General features: G+C 37.3%; 2 long non-coding RNA genes across 2 annotated transcripts in view; one reads left to right on the plus strand and one right to left on the minus strand.

The window, feature by feature from the left end:
* The window catches only part of LOC309653125, a 701,885-nt gene that overhangs the window by 608,211 nt on the left and 72,920 nt on the right, over positions 1-20,754 (plus strand). The window lies entirely within an intron of this gene.
* Positions 1,754-20,754, minus strand: part of LOC309653140 — an 803,279-nt gene continuing 784,278 nt past the window's right edge. The window contains exon 2 of the long non-coding RNA XR_014259013.1: positions 1,754-14,792. This is a non-coding gene — a long non-coding RNA (uncharacterized lncRNA). The remainder of the gene's footprint in view (positions 14,793-20,754) is intronic.

A 20,754-nucleotide genomic window follows, 5' to 3' on the forward strand; every position in this document is an offset into this window, starting at 1 on the left:
ATAAAGACGCAGACCTACTAGCGAATGGACTTGAAAATATGGGGAGAGGGAAGGGTAAGCTGGGACAAAGTGAGAGAGTGGCATGGACATATATACACTACCAAACTTAAAATAGATAGCTAGTGGGAGGCAACCACATAGCACAGGGAGATCAGCTCGGTGCTTTGTGACCACCTAGAGGGGTGGGATAGGGAGGGTGGGAGGGAGGGAGATGCAAGAAGGAAGAGATATGGGTACATATGTATATGTATAACTGATTCACTTTGTTATAAAGCAGAAAGTAAGTCACCATTGTAAAGCAATTATACGCCAATAAAGATGTTAAAAAAAATCTAAGGAGAGTTTGTCCAATAAATACATTGGTAAGAATAGTAGGGTTTGTGATACTTTAACTTGGCCTACTCCAATTGTTCTCTTCCCAGCTCTGTGGTATCCTTGAAGTTGAGAAACCTCAGAATCCCATTCGTTGTGAAAATCATCAGCCCACCTTTGGAGCTAATAAAGAGTCCCATCCTCAGATAGTCATCAGTATTTGACCTGTGTTGCAGCCCCTGGGAGAAGACCCATTCACAGGGCTTGTTATTTGAGTTGACTCAGAGCTAACTCAGTGGAAAGCTCTATCTCTAGTGCATTTGTCCAAACATTTTAGCAGGAATTGTGTAATATCTCAGCTGTCTGAGTCTACAAGTAACAGTTGGGGCCAACAAGATGCTGGCCAAAACCTTAAGAGGAAAAATGGGAAATGAAATGTATACAGGAAGCTTTGAAAACCTCCAAGAGATTCTGAAAGTCTAAGATGCACATTTGTAGGGCTATGCCAAGCCCCAGAAATACATAAACAATTATCTGTGCTGACTTTGAGACATTGTACAAGCAGCAAGTGAAGGCTAAGGCTGAGTTGTAAGCCTCCAGAGTGCTGAATGCATGTGAACAAACACACGTAGAGACTGTTGGCAAAGGGTGGGAGACATGTTGATTCCAGGCATGTAAGGAAATCTCTGTCCAGTATTCAGCTGTGCATTTGAGAATAAGGTGCATTATACACTTGCCGAGTGGAGTGTTATATGTAGATCCCGGCTGTTATGGACTGAATTATGTCTCTCTAAAATTCATATGTTGAAGTGCTATCCCCCAATGTGAGTATATTTGGAGACAGGGCCTTTTATTTGGAGAGTTAATTAAGGTTAAATAAAGTCATAAGGGTGAGGCCCTAATCTGATAGGACTGGTGTCCATATAAAAAAAGGAAGAGACAGCAGAGATTGCTTTCTTTTTCCATGGTCACAGAGTAAAGGCCATGTGAAGATACATCAAGAAGGCAGCCATCTGTAAACTTGGAAGAGAGGCCTCACCATACACCAATCCTGTTGGCACTTTGATCTTGGACTTTTAGCCTCCAAAACTGTAAGAAAATAAATTTCTGTTATTTAAGCCACCTAGCCTCTGTTGTTTTGTTATGGTTGCTCAAACTGACCAATACACGTCTGAAAACCACAAAATTCTTATAAGAAAACATAGGGGTAAAACATTCATGAGTCTTGGATTTGGCAACGGAATCTTAGATATAACACTGCATTAGTTTCATAGGACTACAATAACAGACTACCATAGACTGGGTGGCTTAAGTGACAGAAATTGATTCTCTTACAATTCTGGACACTACAAGCCTGAGACAAATGTTTCATCAGGATTGGTTTCTTCCGTGGTTTCTCTCCTTGGCTTGTTGATAGCTGTCTTCTCCTTGTATTTTCACATGGTTTTCCTCTGTATGTCTGCATCTTTGTATTTTCACATGGTTTCCTTCTGTATGTCTGCATCTGAATCTCTTCTTGAAAAGACATCACTCATATTGGATTAAAGCCCATCCTAATGACATTATTTTAATTTAATAACCTCTTTAAAGACTCTATCTCCAAACTTAGTCACATTCTGAGGTACTGGGGTTGGAACATCAACATAGGAATTTTAGAGGGAAACAATTCAGCCTATAGCAGGCACCAAGATTGCGTAACAAAAGAAAAAAAATAGATAAATTGGACATCATCAAAATTAAAAAGTGTGTTTTTCAAGATTGCTTTGACCTTTTGGGGTCTTTTATGTTTCCATACAAATTAAAAAATGTTTTGTTCTAATTCTGTGAAAAATGCCATTGGTAGTTTGATAGGTATTGCATTGAATCTGTAGATTGCTTTGGGTAGTATAGTCATTTTGACAATATTGATTCTTCCAATCCAAGAACATGGTATATCTCTCCATCTGTTTGTGTCATCTTTCATTTCTTTCATCAGCACCTTATAGTTTTCTGAGGACAAGAATCAGGCTCCCTGACTTCAGACTATACTACAAAGCTACAGTAATCAAAACAGTATGACACTGGCACAAAAACAGAAATATAGATCAATGGAACAGGATAGAAAGTCCAGAGATAAACCCATGCACTTATGGTTAACTAATCTATGACAAAGGAGGCAAAAATATACAATGGAGGAAAGACAGTGTTTTCAATAAGTAGTGTTGGGAAAACTGGACCCTACAGATAAAAGAATGAAATGAGAACATTCCTTAACACCATACACAAAAATAAAGTCAAAGTGGATTAAAGACCTAAATGTAAGGCCGAATACTATAAATCTCTTAGAGGAAAACACAGGCAGAACACTCTATGACATAAATCACAGCAAGATCCTTTTTGATCCACCTCTTAGAGTAATGAAAATAAAAACAAAAATAAACAAATGGAACCTATTTAAACTTAAAAGCTTTTGCACAGCAAAGGAAGCCATAAACAAAATGAAAAGACAACCTACAGAATGGGAGGAAATATTTGCAAATGAAGAGACTGACAAGGGATTAAACTCCAAAATATACAAATAGCTCATGCAGCTCAATATCAAAAAAACAACCTAGTCAAAAAATGGGTGGAAGATCTAAATAGACATTTCTCCAAAGAAGACATACAGATAGCCAAAAGCACATGAAAAGATGGTCAACACTGCTAATTATTAGAGAACTGCAAATCAAAACTACAGTGAGGTATCACCTCACACCAGTTAGAATGGCCATCATCCAAAAATCTGCAAGCAATAAATGCTGGAGAGGGTGTGGAGAAAAGGGAACCCTCCTATGTTGTTGGTGGGAATGTAAAATGGTACAACCATTATGGAGAACAGTATGGAGGATCCCTAAAAAACTAAATATTGAATTATCATTTGATCCAACAATCCCACTCCTAGGCATATATCTGGAGAAAGCCATAATTCAAAAAGATACATGCACCCCAATGTTCATTGCAGCACTATTAACAATAGCCAAGACATGAAGCAACCTAAATGTCCAAAAACAGAGGAATGGATAAAGAAGATGTGGCACATACGTACAATGGAATATTACTCAGCCATAAAAAGAATTTAATAATGCCTTTTGGAGCAACATGGATATACCTAGAGATTGTCACACTGAGTGAAGTAAGTCAGACAGAGAAAGAGAAATATCATATGATATCACTTATATGTGGAATATAAAAAAATGGTACAAATGAACTTATTTACAAAACAGAAATAGAATCACAGATGTAGAAAACAAACTTATGGTTACGGTGGGGGGAATTGCAATATTGGGATTGACATATACACACTACTATATATAAAATAGATAACTAATAAGGACCTACTGTATAGCACAGGGAGCTCTACTCAATGTTCCGTGGTGACCAAAATTGGAAAAGAATCTAAAAAAGTGTGGATATATGTATATGTATAACTGATTCACTTTGCTGTACACCTGAAACTAACACAACATTGTAAATCAAATATAGTCCGATAAAAATTAAATTTAAAAGAAGGAAAAAAAAATAAAAACTTTTGTATGTCAAAGAACATTATTCATAAAATAAAAAGACTACTTACATACAGAGAGAAAATATTTACAAATCATATATCTCATAATGGCTTAATATCCAGAATATATAAAGTACTCTTACAATTCAACAAGAAAAAGATGAAGAACCGAATTTAAACATGGGTGAAGGATCAGAATAGACAGTTCTTTAAAGAAGATAATAATACAAATGGCCAATAAGCACATGAATAAATCCTGAACATCATTAGTCATTAAAAAAATGCAAATTAAAACCATAATGTGATGCCACTTCACACCCACTAAAATACCTATAATTTTTATTTTATTTTATTTTTTTTACAAAACACACAAAATATGTGCTGGCAAGAATATGGGGAAATTTGAACCCGCTTATATTGTTGGTGGGAATATAAAATGGTTTAGCTGCTGTGGAAAACCCTTTGGTAATTCCTCAAAAATAAAATATGGAGTTACCTCATGACTCAGCCATTCCAATGCTAGGTATATACCTTCCAAAATAAAAACATATCTATAAAAATCTTATACATGGATATTCATAGCAGCATTATTCATAATAGCCAAAAAGTGGAAACAAACCAAATATCTATAAATTGACAACTGGATAAGTAAATTGTGGTAGTCATACAATGGAATATTATTCAGCCATAAACAATAATGAAGTCCTGTTACATGTGAAAACATGGATGTACCTTGAAAACATTATGCCAAATGAAAGAAGACAGAAACAAAGGATCACATACTGTAGGATTTCCTTTATATGAAAGCTCCAAAGTAAGCAAATCTTTTTTTATTTTTAAAAATTTTTAATATTATTTTAAAGGTTACTTTCCATTTACAATTATTACAAAATATTGGCTATATTCCCCATGTTGTACAATACTTCCTTCAGCCTATCTTACACCCAATAGTTTGTACCTCCCAGTCCCCCACCCCTACATTGCCCCCCCCCACACCAAATAAGCAAATCTTTAGAGGCAGAGAGAAGATTAATAGTTGTCTAGGTCTGAGGTTGGGGTTGGGGAAAGTTTGAGACTGACTGCTAATGGAGATGGGGTTTCTATATATTTAGCATAATTTAAATGTTCTAGGGACTTCCCTCATGGTCCAGTGTTTAGGAATCTGCCTTCCAACGCAGGGGACATGGGTTCAATCCATGGTCGGGGAACTAAGATCCCACATGCCATGGGGCAAGTAAGCCCATGTGCTCTAGATCTGTGTGCCACAACTAGAGAAGCTGTGTGCCACAACTACTGAGCCTGCACACTCTGGAGCCTGCACACCACAACAAAAGAGAAGCCCATGTGCCACAACGAAGAGCCAGCATGCCACAATGAAAGATCCCACATGCTGCAACAAAGATCCCGTGTGCCGCAACTAAGACCAGATGCAACTAACTAAATAAATAAATAAATAAAATGTTCTAAATTGTGGGAATGGTTGCAGAACTCTGTGACTATACTAAAATTACTGAAGTGTAAATTTTAAAATGGTTGATTTTATGATATGTGAATTATATCTCTAAAAATTTTAGAATAGAAGTTCATGTTATAAAAGACTCTCTGTTGGCTACCTGATTCATAGCATGAGACTACTCTGGTAGGAAAGGCCAAGTGACAGCCCTTGGAACTACATGCTCACAAAGTAAATAAGGAACCAAAACAATACTATATTGCTGAGTTGTAGAGATTAGTATCATCATGGGAAACTTGCAAAATGCAAGGGATGGTGATTCCCATTCTACTCAGTTATTTCAAATGTGTGGAAGATATATTGGCCTATTGCTACTGGACTCGTATAGAAACTAAATGCCTGACCATGGATGTCATATGACCTCAAGAATTGAGCTTTCTCTAATAAAATGGATGTCATTTTGATACACCAAACCATAAAATTGGGTGTGTTTAGTGGCACTCCATTATTATCAAAATAAGGCATAAGTAAGGCTCAAGTAAGCTACGTGAGCAGGTGGCTCAAACTCCCAGTGTACCTACTCTTGTTGCGTTGTCATATTTTCCTCCACACCTACAGCCTCATGGGGAGTTCCTTATGGACAATTAACAAAGGATGAAAGCATGAGTTGATATAAAGATGATTCTGCAGGATACATCAACAACTGCTGTAAGTTTATTTCTATAATATCATATTCAAATAGTATATCCAATATAGTATCAGCCTCCAAAGAGGATGAGAAATTTTCATGGTAAGAAGGACTTTGAGTATTACATCTGATTGTTTACTTTTATGAGAAAGAGACATGGAGAGAATGAAAAATCTATGCCACTTCACCAGCATCATTCAGTAGTTTGACTGGATGGCAGGGAGGCTTAGAAGACACAAGATAGGAGAACTGGTGAGAAGGAGTTTTGAGAAAAATGTATGATGTATGTGGATGGACCTCTTGGATTGAGCCCAAGGGTGAGAGTATTTGTGTTCCATTTGAATACTTCCCAAAGGGAAGCCACTGCAGAGGGGGGTGTCATTGATAAAGTGAACAATTTGTCTTGGTCTTCAGAGGTCTTTGACTGTCTTTCTCCATCTATCCTTATGCTTGTTCAATGGGCTTGTGTGGAATGTGAAAATAGCACAAAGGATTGAGGCTTTACTTGTGCTAAAATACATGGTTTAACCTTCATTAAGGCTGATGTAGATTCTGTCACTGATGAGTACTTTGTCAGCAGCAGGGGCCAATGTTGAGCCCTATTATGCACTATGGCCTGAGGTGATCATCCGTCCACATTGTGGTGAGTTTATTACTTTGAGGCTCTTCCACAACAGAGAAGGCAGCAATTTTTTTTCTCAGCGGAGCAGACAGTTATGTTGTATGAAAATTTGCCTTCCCTGGCCATCAGGCTTCTGCTAACATTACTATCTACAGATTAATTAATACCTTATTCACCATCAGAGGATTCCATGAAAGTTTGCTTCTGACCAAGGAATTCATTTCCAGGGAAACAATGATGCAATTCACTGATATTCTTGGGAATGAATGTTCTCAACATATAGCCCATAATCCAGAAGCAGCATCTTGGACCTAGCCAGCTCCAGGCCTTAGACTGAATCAACATGTTTCTCTGTGTCTATTTCTGTGCCCATCTTTCTTTGTCTTCCTATCTGTTTCCTTAACTCTTACCTCTTACCTCTTTCCTTATGTCTTACTTCCTTACCCCCACCTTTATCCCCTGTTTTCTGTCTGCCTTTTCTCTACACCTATCCCTTCTCTCATGCTCTTTTTGAGATGCATATTCCTCTGTCTTCTCACTAGAATTTGGAGTGGTAGGAATCTGAAGGAAAGGACTGGGATATAGACCCAGAAGAATGAAAATGGCCAAGAAGCTGGTAGGGCTTAGCCAGATCTTAAGTTTGAAGGGAAAAAGTAGTTTATTTTTGGACAAAATAAAAATAAACATGCAGTGATACCAACATCTAGCTACCTGGATATTTGGAATCCCTATTCCTACCTAATTAGTACCTCAATCTATCTGAGCTTATGAAGGCTACTGCTGCCAATTAGCACTGAAATTCAGATGACTTTTACTTCAACAATTTTATAACTGCATATGGATGACAATTACCCAAACAGTGCTTAAACCAGAATGGTAGAATTTCAGATTTAGAAAGCATCTTATTCACCACTTGATTTCTTTTTCTATTTTTTAAAATTAATTTTTATTGGATTATAGTTGCTACCACTTGCATTTTAACAAAAAGGAAACTAAAGTTCACAGAGGTTAAATGATTTGCCCAAGTGTACGTAGTTTGTTAGTGGCAGATCTCAGAATGGAATTCAGTTCTTCTGGCCATAAGTGCACCTCCCTTTTTGTTGTACTGCACTGCTTTGGGCCTAAACATTAATTATCTTATACCATTTCCAATTTCTGTCTTGTGCACTACCTTCAGATGCCTAAACTGCTGGTAACTATCTTCCTGACAAGTGCTATTGGAATAGAAAAACTATATGCAAACTAGTAGGAAATACGAGTAAGGTAACATGGACAACTCTAGTTAATTGTTTCTAGTTAAGTATGATAGTTGTAAGACCAAAGTTGAACCAAAGTTTATTAAGTTCAGTCTTTTATTTCCAATTTTAAAATATCAGAGACTCAAGAGTTTGCAAAGCAGGTAGTAAATCCAACAATGCACGGCAGATTGCAGAAAGCCTGCACATCACAGAACAATTCTGACTGAGCATCTACACAGGATCCAAAAGCCAATTTGCACTCTTTTGTTTTCCCTGCCAAAATTGGACTTTGGACTCAAGTCATAGATCTGTGCATGATCTTACATGCAATAGAATACTGAACCCCAAAGGCTAGATCAGACATCAAAGAAACATGGAATGATTTATCTTTGCTACTTACTCTTCCAGCTTTTCTTTTGCTTTCTGTTCAGAAGCTGTAGTATGGATAAATGACTTTTGTAGCTAGGGTGACAAAATTAATTTTGCAATGGGCATATAACTCTCACTACTGAAAGCCAACGTGCTCTGGCTTCCCTCCAGGAAGGGAATGGTAGCAGTCCCTAGTAGAAGCAATTTATCTTCACAGAAAGCATTGGGTAGCAGAGACACGGTTCTAGTGTGATCTCTGCCTTCAGAGTTGTCGTGGAAAGGCAACTTGGCCCTCTGACCCTCAGTATCATCATGTGGAAAGTAAGAAGTGTGACTCCATAGGGGATGGAAACTCAAATGGCTACAGGGCCAGGCAGACCTACATAATTGAAGCAGGCCTGGTGAGGACTGTGGCAGGCAGAGTGCTAGCCTGACCTAAATGGGCAGTTGCTCTTGAATTCCAGCTCATTACTGCCTTAGGGAATGCAGGCTCATTATTTCTAGATACTTGGATTTTTTTTTAAACCTGTAAATCCCAAGTTTAAAATATAATTGCTGATTGTTAATGTTAAGCCATGAGCTCAAATAAGTTAGCACTGGGCAAGTTAAACAACACATACATGGCTCATATTTGTCTGTGAGTTTACACTCACACCAGATTACATATTCAGTCATTTAGACCTTCAGATTCTGACATTCTAAAAATGTTTGATTACCCAAAGCCACGTAAGTTACTTTGTGTGTGTGTGTGCGTGTGTGTGTGCGTGTGTGTGTGTGCGTACATGCACATTGTGCTATAGTTCTTCAAAATGAAATAACCTTTAGCAGTGAGTCTGAATTAGAAGTAATTTTGTGTCAGTAATGCATCACTGTAGATCACTCACCAAGCACAAAGCACAAAGTCATGTAGTCTTTTTTGAAAGAAATTACCAGACTTTTTACATGAAGACAATTCAAGGCAGATGGTATATATACTATTTTTTAAAAGTTTTTAAAATTTGGCTGCATTGGGTCTTAGTTGTGGCACATGTGATCTTCGTTGCAGCATGTGGGATATTTCACTGTGGCACACAGGCTCTTCATTGTGGCGTGTGAGCTTCTCTTTAGTTGTGGCACGTGGGCTCAGTAGTTGCTGTGCATGGGCTTAGTTGCCCCGTGGCACGTGGGATCTTAGTTCCCTGACCAGGGATCAAACCTGCATACCCTGCATTGGAAGGTGGATTCTTAACCACAAGACCACCAGGGAAGTCCCATATGAACTATTAAATAATAAACTTTTGGAATCAATTTCCTGATGAGCATGTACAGAACTATAAAATAGTCTGTGAATTAATACTAGCCCCCTTGCTCCCTGGCACAGAGATTAACAAAGTCCATATAAATTCCTTATTTGAGTTAAGAATTCTGAGAAAAAGATATTAACAGATGGAGACAAGCCAAATATCAAAGAAAAACAACTTCTTACTAAAAGATTGCAGTAACTACTTTACACAAGCCCACCAAACCAAACATACTGCTGGTACTTTGACAATTTTGTCTCTTTTTTCTATAAAATTCCTCTAAATTTTCCATGTTTGGAGACAAAATCCCTCAAGGTGTTCTCTCTGTTGCAACAACATGAATAAATTATTTATTCTTTTGCATTTGAATCTCAGAAAATTTTTGAAAGTTTGAGAAGCAGAATTAAGAATTGCAACAGATTCGGTAAAGTTGCAGGATACAAAATCAACATAGACAAAATATTTGCCTTTTGATATACTAAAAATGAATCATCTGAAAAGGAAATTAAGAAAGCCATTCTATTTACCATGACATCAAAAAGAATAAAATACTTAGGAATAAACCAAGGAGAGGAGAGACTTGTACAATAAAAACTACAAAATGTTGCTGAAGAAAGTTAAGAGACAAAAGTAAAGATATCCTGTGTTTATGAATTGAAAGACTATTGTGCAGATGTTATTACTACCCAAAGTGATCTACAGGTTCAATGCAATCCCAACAGTATTTTTTCAAATGTAGAAAAATCTATCCAGAACTCCATATATAATCTCAAGTTACCCCAAATAACCAAAGAAATGTTGAAAATGAAGAACAAACTTGGAGGTCTCACACTTCTTAATTTCAAGCTTACTATAAAGCTAGAGTAATCAATACAGTGTGGTAGTGGCACAAAGATAAATGTATAGGCCAATGGAGCAGAATAGAGAGCTCAGAAGTAGACCATTGCATATATGGTCAAATGATTTTTGACTAGAGTACCAAGACCATTCAATGGGGTAAGGATAATCTTTTCAATAGTTTTTGAAACACTGGATATCCACAAGCAAAACTGAAGTTGAACCCATACTTTACACTATATCCCAAAATTAACTCAAAATGGATCAAAGATTTAAGGGTAAACCTAACACTATAAAACTTTTAGATGAAAACAATGGGGAAAAGCTTCATAGCATTGCATTTGGTGATTATTTCTTGGTTATGACTCCAAAAGCCCAGGCAACAACAACCAAAAATGTAGATAAATTGGACTAAATTAAAACTAAAACTTCTGTGCGTCAAAGGACACAATCAACAGAATGAAAAGTAACCCACGGAATGGGAGAAAATATTAGTAGATCAAATATCTAATAAGGGCTTAATATCCAGAATATATGAACTCCTATAACTCAACAATAAAACCCAAAGAACCCAATTAAAATATGGGTAAAGATCTTGAATAGACATTTCTCCAAAGAAGATTTATAAATGGCCAATCAACACATGAAAATATGTACATCACTAATAATTATGGAAATGCCAATCAAAACCACAATGAGATACAACTTCACATTCATGAGGATGGCTACTATCAAAAAAAATAAAAAAATAAAAAAAACAGAAAATAACAAGTATTGGCCATGATGTGGAAAAATTGGGACTCTTTTGCTCTATTGCTAGAAATGTAAAATGGTGTATTTTCTATGGAAAATAGTATGGGGATTCTTCAAAAAATGAAAAATAGAAATACCATATGATCCTGCAATTCTACTACAGGGTATATATCAAAAAGAATTGAAATCCAGGTCTCGAAGAGATATTTATATGTCTATGTTCATAGTAGCATTATTCATAATAGCCAAAAGGTGGAAGCAACCCAAGTATTCATCAATAGATGAATAGATAAAGGAAGGAAATCCTACAATATGCAACAACATGTATTAGCCTTAAGAATATTATGCTAAGTGAAATAAGCCAGTCACAAAAACACATATATGATTCCACAAATATAGAAGCTTCTTATATGAGGTACCTTAGAATAGTCAAATTCATAGAGAGAGAGTAGAATGGTAGTTACCAGATACTGCGGGAAGAGGAAATGGGGAGTTTTTGTTTAATGGTAGAGTTTCAGTTTTGCAAGACAAAAAATCTTCTAGAGGTGGTTGGTGTTTATGATTGCATAACAATGTGAATGTACTTAATACCACTGAACTATACATTTCAAAATGGTTAAGTTGGTAAATTCTATTTTATGTATATTTTAGTACAATTAAAAAAGGAAGACATAGGGGATACTTCACTGGTGTCTGTGTGATGTATCCATTTAGACTTTTGTCAATATTATACTGTACTTGAAGCCTTCTCTGAGTGAAGTTTTGTGGGAGGTTCATGGAGGATATTGACAATGCAGATTTTCTTTGTGCCAGAAAAAAGAAAACTGGGATTTGATTGAATATACAAATTGTCACTGCTACACAACTTGGTGTCAGTGCTTTCTGTTGACAGGCATGTTTTTGGAATGCTATGAAGGTTATCCAGATAGCCTTTCAGAGCTGACAGGCTCTAAGACCTTCTCAAACAGGTATTTGATATGTAAGTAAAGCACAAAGTAAAGATCATATAAAAAATCTGGGAGACATTTCTGAAAAGCTTCTTAAATATGCTTTTTCTAATCAATAACATTACAAGAGCTGTTATTATATTAGGGAAAGTTATTATAGAAGTGGAACAAAATGGAAATCTGGCTCTTTTGAACTTTGTTGAATGGCTTTCAAAGTGAAGTGAGGGCATTTATTCCTCAAAGTCTTTACTTATTTTCCAAAGTTAAAAAAAAAAAATCTTACCTCAAACGGTTGTTTTGTCTTATTAAAAATTTCAGTAAGTAACTTTCACTTCAGTTACTTCAATTTCATTACTTCAAAGCTTCTAACAGGAAGGGGCCATTTGGCCAGTGGAGGGGGATGTGGGAAGATGCGACGTCTACTCAGCATGGTGGAGGGGATAAAACCACGCCCCCAGAGACAATGAAATCTGTTATCAATCAAAATGAGAATGTATTAATTTGTTATTATCAACAGACCAAACAAGTTGTACCCGAAGAATGCCAACATGAATTAAAATGTCTTGGAATGAAAATTAAAGTTCAATTAAGGCACATAATCTGATAATTGAAAAAGTAACCATGTGGTACAAAGAGTTAATTACTTATACAAGTTATAACATAGCATTTGAATAGTAAGGTATATCTATAAGCTTATGTAAACCATACTTCTTTTGTCTTTGGATCATTTTACTTCACTTCTGAAACACATTCTGGACCAGTTTCTTCAATAAGTGGTGCTGGGAAAACTGGACAGCTACATGTAAAAAATTAAATTAGAATATTCTCTAACATCATATACAAAAATAAACTCAAAATGGATTAAAGACCTAAATGTAAGACTGGGAACCCATAAAAGTCCTAGCCAAAAAGCAGGCAGAACACTATTTGACATATTTTGTAGCAATATTTTTCTGGCTCTGTCTCCTAAAGGAAAGGAAATAAAAGCAAAAATAAACAAATGGGGCATAATTAAACTTAAAAGCTTTTGCATAACAAAGGAAACCACTGACAATACAAAAAGACAACTTACAGAATGGGAGAAAACATTTACAAATGATATGTCCCATAAGTGGTTAGTATCCAGATTATATAAACAGTGCATACAACTCAAAATCAAAAAACCAAACAACCCAACTAAAAAATGTGCAGAAGACCTGAACAGGCATTTTTCCAAAGAAGACATACAGATGGCATAAAGGCACATGAAAAGATGCTCATTGGAGAAATGAAAATCAGCACCACAATGAGATATCACCTCACACCTATCAGAATAACTCTCATCAAAAAGACCACAAATAACGAATGTTGAGCATGTGGAGACAAGGGAACCTCCGTACACTCTTGATGGGAATGTATGTTGGTGCATCCACTATGAAAAATAATGTGGAGGTTCCTTAAAACAATGAAAAATAGAGCTACCACATGATCCTGCAATAACACTCCTGAGCATATATCTGGAGAAAACTATAATTGGAAAAGATACATGCACCCCAATGTTCATTGCAGCACTATTTACAATGGCCAATACATGGAAGCAGCCTAAATGTCCATCGACAGATAAATGGATAAAGAAGACGTGGTGTGCGTGTGTGTGTGTGTGTGTATACACACACACACACACACACACACACTATGGAGTATTACTCAGCCATAAAAAAGAATGAAATAATGCCATCTAGGTGGATGGACCTAGAGATTATCATATTAAGGTAAGTAAGCCAGAAAAAGACAAATATCATATGATGATTGCTTTTATGTGGAATCTAAAAAAATGATACAAATGAACTTGTATACAAAGCAGAAATAGACATAGAAAACAAACTTATGCTTACCAAAGGTGTTAGGTGGGGGAGAGATGAATTAGGAGTTTGGGATTAAAATATACACACTACTATGTATAGAATAGATAACTAACAAGGACCTACTGTATAGCACAGGGAACTATATTCAATACTTTGTAATAACCTATAAGGGAAAAGAATCTAAATATATATATATATATATATACACATACATATATATGGATGTATAAATGAACCACTTTGCTGTACACCTGAAACTAACGCAACATTGTAAATCAACTATACTCAATAAAAAATAAATAAAGATAATCTCACTCAGAATCAATAGTCATTTAACTAGTCCCAGGAGGATATTAGGGTCTGAATTATACTTACTCTCTGAGTACTTTTCTTAGTAAATAATGGATTCTGCTTTACAATCATTTTCAATTTTCCTATTATTTCAAAGCCAGGAGTGTTCTCTGAATATCTTCCTAAAAGAAAATGCTAAATGTGCTGTTGCCTCAATAGATACATATTTAGAATTCCAAAAGCTTTGATTTTATATAAAGTTTTACAACTTGAATTCCTCACCTTTACATTTGGGGAGACTGTCTTTCTATGAAAGAGTATCTAAAAGCTACATTTTAAAGTTATAAAACAGAGCCAGAGCTTTGTTATTTATACAAAAATTTTTATACAATTTTTTAACATGTTTATTGGAGTATAATTGCTTTACAATGTTGTGTTAGTTTCTGCTGTATAACAAAGTGAATCAGCTATACATATACATATATCCCCATATCCCCTCCCTCTTGCGTCTCCCTCCCACCCTCCCTATCCCACCTCTCTAGGTGGTCACAAAGCACCGAGCTGATCTCCCCGTGTGATACAGCTGCTTCCCACTACCTATCTATTTTACATCTGGTAGTGTATATATGTCAATGCTACTCTCTCACTTTGTCCCACCTTTCCCTTCCCCCTCCCCATGTCCTCAAGTCCATTCTCTACATCTGCATCTTAAATTTCCATTTGCAGTTATTACAAAATATTGGCTATATTCCCTGTTTTGTACAATGCATCCTTGAGCCTATCTCACACCCAATATTTTGTACCTCCCGCTCCCCCACTCCTATATTGCCCCTCCCATCCCCACTGGTAACCACTAATTTGTTCTCCATATCTGAGACTTCTTCTTTTTTGTTATATTCACTAGTTTGTTGTATTTTTAAGATTCTACATATAAGTGATAACATACAGTATTTGTCTCTCGCTGTCTGCTTATGTCACTTAGCATAATGCCCTCCAGAGCCATGCATGTTGCTGCAAATGGCAAAATTTCATTCTTTTTAATGGCCAAGTAGTATTCCATTAAATATCTATACCACATCTTCTTTATCCATTCATCTGTTGATGGATACTTAGGTTGTTTCCATATCTTGGAGAATTGTAAATAATGGTTTGATGAACATTGGGGTGCATATATCTTTTTGAATTAGTGTTTTTGTTTTTGATGTATACCCAGCAGTGGAATTTCTGGGTCATATGGTAGTTCTTTTTGTAGTTTTTTGAGAAACCTCCATACTGTTTTCCACACTGGCTGGACCAATTTACATTCCCACCAACAGTGTACAAGTGTTCCCTTTTCTCCACATCCTGGTCAACATTTATTCTTTCTGTTTGTTTGTTTGTTTGTTTTGACTATAATCATTCTGACAAGTGTGACATGATATCTCATTGTGGTTTTGATTTGCTTTTCCCTGATGATTAGTGATGTTGAGCATCTTTTTATGTGCTTCTTGGCCATCTTCATTTTCTCTTTGGAAAAAATGTCTATTCAGTTTTTCTAATCATTTCTTATCTTATTGGGTTGCTTGTTTTTTTGATGTTGATTTGTATTTTGGAGAGTAATCCATTATTGGTCACATAATTTGCAAATATTTTCTCCCATTCAGTAGGTTGTCTTTTTGTTTTGTTGATGGTTTCCTTTGCCTTGCAAAAGCTTTTAAGTTTAATTAGGTCTCATTTGTTTATTTTTGCTTTTATTTCATTTACTTTAGGAGACAGATCCAAAATATATTGTTGTGACTATGTCAAAGAGTGTTCTATGTTTTCATCTAAGAGTTTTATAGTATCCAGTCTTACATTTAGGTCTTTAATCCATTTTGAGTTTATTTTTGTGTATGGTGTTAGGGAATGTTCTAATTTCATTCTTTTACATGTAGCTGTCCAGTTTTCCCAGCACTACTTATTGAAGAGACTCTCTTTTCTCTATTGTATATTCTTGCCTCCTTTATCATAGATTAATTGACCATAAGTGTGTGGGTTTATTTCTGGGCTCTCTCTCCTGTTCCATTGATCTATATTTCTGTTTTTGTGCCAGTACCATACTGTTTTGATTACTGTAGCTTTGTAGTATAGTTTAAAGTCAGGGAGCATGACTCCTCCAGCTCTGTCCTTCTTTCTCAAGATCAATTTGCTCTTATAGTTTGCCTTCTTATTTAGAAATCTCACAAGAAATTAAAATGGAATATTTAAAATATTCTACTGACACGTTACAGATCTCCAGTCATTTGTCTGCATATCAGAAAAAACTGTTCTGGAATATCTATTGTTTCAATCATATTTCTACATCTTTAAGAAGCTTGTGTTAATTTAACATATATAACTCTTATTTGGCTACATGAAATCAAACATTTCTATTATCCTTGTAGTCATTCTGAGAGTCGCTAAAATGTATATGGATATTAGCTAAAATTTGAAGAAATATTGTAGGAGTGTTTTTTAACATATAATATTTGTTTTATTTTCACCTTTCCTTCTGGTTTTTCTCTCCTCTTGAATATATGCTAAAAATGCTAAGGTTATAGTGTAGCTGAGTAAGCTTTACCAGGGCCAATTCATACAGCATGCCACTGTTAGATGGAGCTTCCTGAGACAGCATATTCATCGTCATATCAATATTTTGTTCAGTAACATTCATTGGTCCTCATTACATGTGGCAAATTCGAAACTCATAAATTTAATGTACATCCATGAATAATCTTGTTCAAACTGACATTAGCAACCTTATAAACTAATATAATTTTCTCCTCTCTACCTACCATCATAATTTCAGGTTAAAGCTTTCTATTTTGAGGAGAAGGGAAGCAGTGCTGTGATTTTTGCTGTGTATAATTATAAGTAAAACTAAATAAAAACCACAAATCAGAAAAATTTAAGGCAAAGAATAAGCAGTTTCTATAAAATTACAACTAATAATGAAGTTGAGTTTTTACTATGTTCCAGTTACTGATCTGAGCAAGTTACATGTTTTATCTCATTTAATAATAGGTACCATTATTATCTCCATTTTATTTTTTTATTGTTTTAAATTTATTTACTTATTTATTTATTTATTTATTTATGGCTGTGTTGGGTCTTCGTTGCTGTGCGTAAGCTTCCTCTAGTTGCGGGGAGCGGGGACTATTCTTCATGGCAGTGCACGGGCTTCTCCTTGCTGTGGCTTCTTTTGTTGTGGAGCACAAGCTCTAGGCATGCAGGCTTCAGTAGTTGTGGCACGTGGGCTCAGCAGTTGTGGCTTGAGGGCTCTAGAGCACAGGCTTAGTAGTTGTGGCACACGGGCTTAGTTGCTCCATGGCATGAGGGATCTTCCCAGACCAGGGATCAAACCCATGTCCGCTGCGTTGGCAGGCGGATTCTTAACCACTGTGCCACCAGGGAAGTCCCATATCTGCATTTTAAATTGAGATAACCAAGACCCAGATATATAAAATGATTTGCCCAAGGTTATACAATTATGTAGGGACTATTACTGGGTTCATCTGAACTGAAAAAATTACTGTATACTGCCATAAAATAACTCTAAAATGATCAACATATTAGCATTTATGAGTACCATTCCTTATCGTATATAATACGTACCCCTTCCTCTAAAGCTGATAAAATATTATAAACAACAAATGCAGATGTACAAAGTCTCTGAGTTATATTAGTGAATTTATATACATAGGTTATTCCATTGGTGGCTGTGACCTAAGAAAATGTTGAGTATTTTCATTATATGGAGGTAGGTAGAAAAATGATGGGCTTAGGGGAAATCAGAAAATCCTAGGTTCAAATCCTGACTAGACCATTTATCAACTGTTTTACTTTGGGCAATAACATACTGTTTTTGAGCCTCATCCTCCTAAGTTTGTCAAATAACAATAAAACTTTCATTGCATTATTTTTGTGAGAATTAAATGATATAACATATGTGAAGTGCTATGCACAATTAATGTAACATAGTATATAATCAATAAATTGTAACAAAATAACTTACACTAACAATGCCTTGGTGTATTCTATGAACATGGAAAGTCAGTCAAATAGCAATAGAAGTTCTAAATGATTTTGCTCTCATCACTGACCAGCATGGTATTTATATATACTGCATCTTCTATGACACATATTTCCATGGCCTTAATTATGGTCTCTTACTTTATTAATCGAAAATGCATAGTTTCTAACAGAAGCTTTCTCATTTAAAAAAAATTGAAGAGACACACATGGCTGCAATCCGAAAGTTTCATGATTAATTTGTCATGTATTTATGGACACAGGCAAGGTGAATGGTGTTCCACTCAGCTCTAAAGTTTTATGAAGTCTAAATCTTGAATTGTGTTTCCTTTCACAAGCCAGCAGAATTCACTCCTGTAATTGGAATTGAGATAACACCTTGGGCAATGAGAAGCTTGGCAAGTCTTATTAGCTGATCTCCTTCAATAGTCAACTTCAGAATATCTTTAACAGTGTGCGTCATTCCTTTAGCCTAGCCATTTGCTTGAGGGTTCTGGGAAATAATTATGACAGCTTGGGAAAATATCTGTCAACAAATTGCTTAAGTGCAACTGAAATAAATGTAGATCTGTCAAAAAAATGATAGCACCATTAGAGTGGCATCATCAATATGGTGATGTAGGTCGTTCACAACTTCAGTCTCCCCATAGAAAAAACACCACTGTGAAAATCCCAGAACCTAGGGGTGAGGCTGAGGAAGCCTCCTGGATCACAGAGACTGAGAAATACTGCATTAGAAGGAAAGAGGAGAGGCTACATTGTATTGGCCTTCTACAGGCCTGCACATCACTCCTCCAAGAGGGGCCCCTGGAGCTACACTTCCCCCAGTAGAAAAAAAAAAAAAGAGGGTCAAAAGTGGACATAAAGCTCCCTCAGTATTGTAGAATGCTTCCCAGGAAGCCCACTCAGGTCTTACCTCATGGTCAATATCAGGGGAATCTGCAGGGCTTGGCCACTCAAGATCAGACAGAGAAGGGGGTGGGCTTACATAAAATGGTGCTAAGCACTTGGCAGACCACATTCCTTCTTGCAGTACCAGAGACATCCAATCCAGTGGATCTGCCCATCAATAGAGATGAACCAGTAACCCAGCCTTTCCAGAGAGATTGGTTGGCATTTCTGCCTGATATGGATCACCAACCAATGAGCTGTAACACCTGTGTAGCCCATATTATAGCCCTGCCCATGCAGGGAAGCAGATTCAAAGCCCCATCCAACTATTTAATACAGGCTTTAGTCCTGTCTGACCAGGAAGCCTGGCTAGAAAACTCAGGCAGTTGTGGAGCCCATCCTACAGCCATATTTGGGCAAGAAACCAAGCCAGCATCCGTACCCAACTATTAAATATAGCCTCTGGCCCTGAAAACCAGGGAGCCTGAAGAGTGAACCTGGGTTGCCTTGTAAACCAACCTTCAGTAGAATCCAGTTGTAAAGCTCATCCTATAGCCTCACCCTATAACAGAACTCAGTCTATGGCCTTGCCTATTGCTGAAAACAGCCTATGTCCTCACCCAGGCTGGGGATTGGGCAGGGTTCACCCAATGATCCTGCCCAATCATGGAGTACAGTCCCTAGCCCCACCCAACTGCAGGATTCAGCTGGAGGTCCCTCCCAACCAGAGAGCCTGGCTAGTGATCTTGCAGGGCAGAGCCAGCAGCTTACCTTATCACAAAGCCCAGCCTGCAGCCCTGCCCCGCATTTTGACATAGTCTGTAAGCCCACCTGACTTCAGAGCATAGCCTGAGAACTTTCCAACTGTGAAGCCCTACCTGTAGCTCCACCTCAAAAGGGATTGCAGCCAGCAGAACCATCCAGTCAGGGAGCACAGCCTGAAACTCCACCTGATGAGTAGTGATTGCAGAGTCCAGCCTGTAGCCCTATCCAATTGTGGAGTTCAGCCTGTGGCCCACCTGGCAAGGGAAGATAGCCAGCAAGGTTGCCTGACCAAAGGTGATTGCAGAGTTCAACTACTGGCCCCACCTGACCATGGAGCACAGCTAGCAGCTCTGCACAATCAGGGAGCCTGGTAAGCAGTCTCACTTGAATGCAGAGCCCAGCCAACAAGCCCATCCAACCACAAAGCCCACCCAAGAGCACAGCCTCTGAGCTCAGAATATGGGCAGAATTCTCACACAACTAGAGACCTCGATAACAAACTTCGCCTATCAATGCTACCAGCTGACCTATCCAGTATCCAAGCTGAGCTGACTGATGAAGGTCTTTCCTCACAAAAGTGAACTTGTAAGTCTGGAAGAGGAAATCATTTACTCAAATATGCAGATACTGACTGCAAGTTTGGGGGTACTGGAGCAGCTCGCTTTGCGGCCTGAGATATCTTAGGGCTGGTGCTGGCCTGCTGCTGGGTGGGATCAGGTCCTGGCACAGCTGGCTGTGGGGTCTTTGTGGTTCCAGGGCTGGCGCTAGCCTGCTGTTGGAGGGGCCCATATCCTGCATCAGCTGGCTCTGAGTCTCAGTGGTTCATGGGGCTGGTCCTGATCTGCCAATGTGTGATATCTGATTCTGAAGCAGCTGGCTGTGGGACCTGTGGGAATCCAGGGCTAGTTCCTG

The sequence above is a fragment of the Balaenoptera physalus genome (assembly GCF_965194825.1).
Source record: "Balaenoptera physalus genome assembly, chromosome: X".
In the NCBI taxonomy this organism is placed as follows: domain Eukaryota; kingdom Metazoa; phylum Chordata; class Mammalia; order Artiodactyla; family Balaenopteridae; genus Balaenoptera; species Balaenoptera physalus.